The 4020-nt window shown below is 36.4% G+C and overlaps 1 long non-coding RNA gene across 1 annotated transcript; it reads right to left on the reverse strand.

Moving 5' to 3' along the window:
• Positions 1–406: 406 nt before the first annotated feature.
• Positions 407–1837, reverse strand: LOC146759297 (uncharacterized). Its single transcript, XR_014932255.1, has 2 exons — positions 1680–1837; positions 407–666 (listed from the first exon to the last, which is right to left on the reverse strand). It is a non-coding gene; the product is annotated as an uncharacterized LOC146759297 (long non-coding RNA).
• Positions 1838–4020: the final 2183 nt, after the last annotated feature.

Here is a 4020-nt window from a genome sequence, read left to right on the forward strand (position 1 = left end):
AGCTCACTGAGGGGGAGAACAGTATTTGGGATATTAGAATTCCCCCCAAATGTATTGGGTTTATTTTTCTAAGTTTATTAATTTAAAGCTGAACTTGCACAAGTGAGGGAAAGCACCTTTCTTCCACACTGAGGAATTGGCACCATCTTCTCTCCAAAGAAAATTCTTTAAAAAGGCCCAAAAATTAAGTATACATAAATATTAATGTGTATTCATGCTCTTCTCTCTGCCAGAGTTCTGCTAAGTACACCAGTCACGTGAAAAAAGCAAGCCAGGCCATCCTGAACAAGTACAGTTATTACTGCACAATGGGTAAATAGCAATCAGTCCTAGAGATACTGTTCCTATACAGGGGAGGCAAGACAAAAATAAATAAACCCTTAACCACAATAAAATCCAAACCCAGTTTAAGAAAGCTTGTATTTATTTCAGCCTCAGTGGAGTCAGTTTGAAACTGTCAGAGAGACACTGTACACCTATATACAAATTTAAGAACACAACGGAGTAACTGTTACTGTTTATTAACAACCAGTTTTAATAATACGATAAAAGTATGTCCTGAGAAAGGGGAACAAACACGCTTCTTCAAGGTTTTTTAGCTGTTCTGGATCTCATCCGTCACTTGATGATCAGATGATCACTTTCCTTCTTTTGTTCCTCAGATTCCTGAAGAAAACATTTCAAAAGTTACTCATCTTTTCACACAAGACTGATAAGCTCTTCTTGACCCACGCAAACATATTTCTTCCCCTAAATGGATTTCAGAATGGAATTTGCTTATTATATTTTATTCAGAAAACTAATGGGATACCGAGATCATTTTAATGCAGCTTAATCACAAGGAACAAATATGGAGAATGTACAAAATCCTGTTTATCTTAAAAAAGCACACACATCTGAGGAAAGCCTGAAGGCAGCTTTCATTTTGAAATACTTGTTTTCAAAAGAGTATTATAATACTTGTTTTGTGAAACATGAAGCGTTCAGAAAACATTTTTAGCCTCAATCCCTGTAGCTATGACTTGCCCAGAATTTCAGTTCTCGGTTCAGTTCCATGTTCTCAGAACTACAGTGAGAAAAGAAATTGTCTCATCTTCTTCATCCTCTAACAAAAAAAATAACATTTTGGTTTCTGCCCCTATCATTCGTCAAATCATCAAAAAATTCAGAGGGATATTACAGTATGGGCAAATGATCACTTTGCTGAACAGAAAAAGGACTCTAATATAATTAAAAGATGCAGTTCCAACAGAGCAAGAATGTTCTTAGCACAATAGCTGCCGACAGAGTCATGAAACTGGCACATCAGATCCTTTGCAAGTTGGCTTAGACAGGAGATCATAGTTTAAGCATACCTAAAAAGCTGTCTATGTTGTGCTCTAGAAAAGCGTGTAGTAGAATAATCCCACTCCGACACACTGAAATTATCTATGATTCCAAATTAGAAGACATCTCCGTGATTGCTACATCACCTACTTAGTAAACTGTAAGCCAGCCAAACACAGAGATCTTTGAGGACAAACTAAAACAGAACAGCAGGAAGACCAACAAGAATGACTTGGTAGAATAAAGAAATACCTCAGTACTTTCAACCTCCTCCTGCAAATAGATGAAACCTCCAGTCTGTTTGGACTCCTTAGTAGTTTATTTTAAGCCAAGACTACAGTATAATCGCTTACCGAAGAAGCAGGTATATCTAGAGGGCCAGAAACGACAGTGGAATACAGCTTCCTTTTGCATCGTTTTGGCTTGGTCTCTCCTTCTTCGAGACTTTCAGGTTCATTTGATTTAGGAGAACTTACTGCTGACATCAGCTTCTTGGCTAGAAGAAATTTGTTTTGATACATAAACCAATCAACTAACTGGTTTTGTGAGTCTTTAAATCGCTGAATGCAAAAAAAGCTTCGTAACAAACTTGGTTTATAAATGACACGTAAAATTTAAGTGAAAATACTCAGAAATTGTATTTGTTCATCGAGGTTCTTTATTGCTTCTATAGCTGAAACTGTTTATAGCTTCAGGTACGGCAGATTAAAGCACGCATTAAAATGGAGTATGAAAGACAATCATGGCTCAGAAGTCGCTGGAAGTCAGAAACTTCAGCAGGAGTTAAACAACAGGCCTAACTTTCGTGCTGACAGAAGCACAAGACAGAACCAACTTTCTCTGTATACTTGTAGGTTTTCACAAATGTAATAATGAATCTCTGAAGAGACGAATAAATGCATTTACTTCATAAATCAAAGGACAACTTAACATGGCAGACAAGTCTAAGAACACATACATTAATAGCCTACAGCAGAAACAAGCCATTCTACAATGTCTAGAAAACATGGAATAAAACTTATTCTACACCAACCTTTAGAGTGTATAATAGAAGGAGAGCTTTGAATAAAATCTCCAACTTTTTGCAGTGTTTCATCCTTCTTTTTAGTCAGTCTTGAAGCATGTACTCGCTTTCTCAGGAAGTAGTCTTTTCCGGATTTCTGTTCAACAGAGATGTGAACATGTGAAACAAGAGCATTGTTTAAACTTCATTTTAGTTCAACGTTATTTTAAGTTGACATTTTGAGCTTTACTACTGACACCTCTGTTCATTATGCTGATGATACCACAACGGCAAGTAATGCAGACAATTTTATACCCTTTAGGGAGTTGTCAAAATCTCAGCTATTTCAAGGCATACGTTTCTTAAAGTTTCTTAATAAGGCAGTAGTTTCTTTAAAAGTAGCTCCCAAGCTGTGGAGTTGTTTCTTACATAAGCTGTTCTAATTACATAAAATAAACAAACATACAAAACAGAAGACAACAGATGGGAAAAATCTACTACTCATACTCTGACCATGCCAAGGATACTGCTATCACATGTGAACATCTGTTTTTAATAACTGCCATGCATATTAATGATATGAACCTTAGTTTAATACAAGGGCTTCACTTACAAAAGCACACGATAATACACTAAAGCTTCTCTTCCCAACTATTCAGTGTGCAATATCCTTCCCTCCAAATCATTACACAGTACAGCCATTACACGCTCTGGGGACAGACTGACTTGCCCTTTGGTTAGCTTATGGAATTTAATAGGAAGAGCTCATAAGCATGTAAGATTCCCATTCAGGTATACACATAAGGATAAGACACTGCTTCTTTCGTGTGACCACACAATTACAGGAAGTCCCAAGCTAGCTTCAAAACTAGAACAAAAAACAACCATTTTCTCGTCACTTGCAGAGGGTGAATTAAAAGCCATGACAGATTTTGTATTTTTCGTGTTCTCATTTTTCACAAAATCCTGGGAAAATAAGACAAGTTTCAGCCATGATTCTTTTGGAAAGAACAATTGATGTCACAAAAGTGAACACTTTAAAAACTTTTGCTAATAGTAGGGAAGTATCTGCTAGTGGTAACTATTCCACTGTAAATCAAATAATAAATAAGCATTCAATTATAAAAACAGGACATTAAGATATCAGTATTAGTCATCTCACAATGTCTAAAAAGCTGATTTATGTCTACAGGTTTCAAAGAAAATACACAATGGAGTTAAGAGAAATTCCCTTCTCTTAAACCATTATCACTGAGCTTGGCTATTAGTTTTGTTCATTAAAGCAGTTCATTGATTAAATTCTTCAACTACTTTACTGAGGTAGAAATAGCATTTTTTTAATGCTTAAATGAGAATGGTAAAAAGGCATCAGATATTTTATTTTCTGTTGGGTCTAGGTCATACCTCATCCATGTCATCACTTCTTTTCTTTTTTGCCTTAGGCATTTTCACTCCTAAAGGTATCATGCTGCCGTGCTGCTTTATCTCCATCTTATCAGGTTGCAGAGGTGTCAGTGGGATTTCCAGCTCCGGTTTTGGGAACCGACTAGTTTTGCCATTTTCTGCGGACACTCCAGAAGAGTCGAGGACAGTTTCCAAATGCTCCTGATAGCACAGAAGAATTTTAAGTGCAAGTGTTAAGGTAGCCATGAGATTAAAAAGTTATAAAGCATCTGGAAAAGGATATGTAA

This window comes from Coturnix japonica, chromosome 10 (assembly GCF_054131305.1).
Source record: "Coturnix japonica strain WE chromosome 10, WE-NBRP24, whole genome shotgun sequence".
NCBI lineage: Eukaryota > Metazoa > Chordata > Aves > Galliformes > Phasianidae > Coturnix > Coturnix japonica.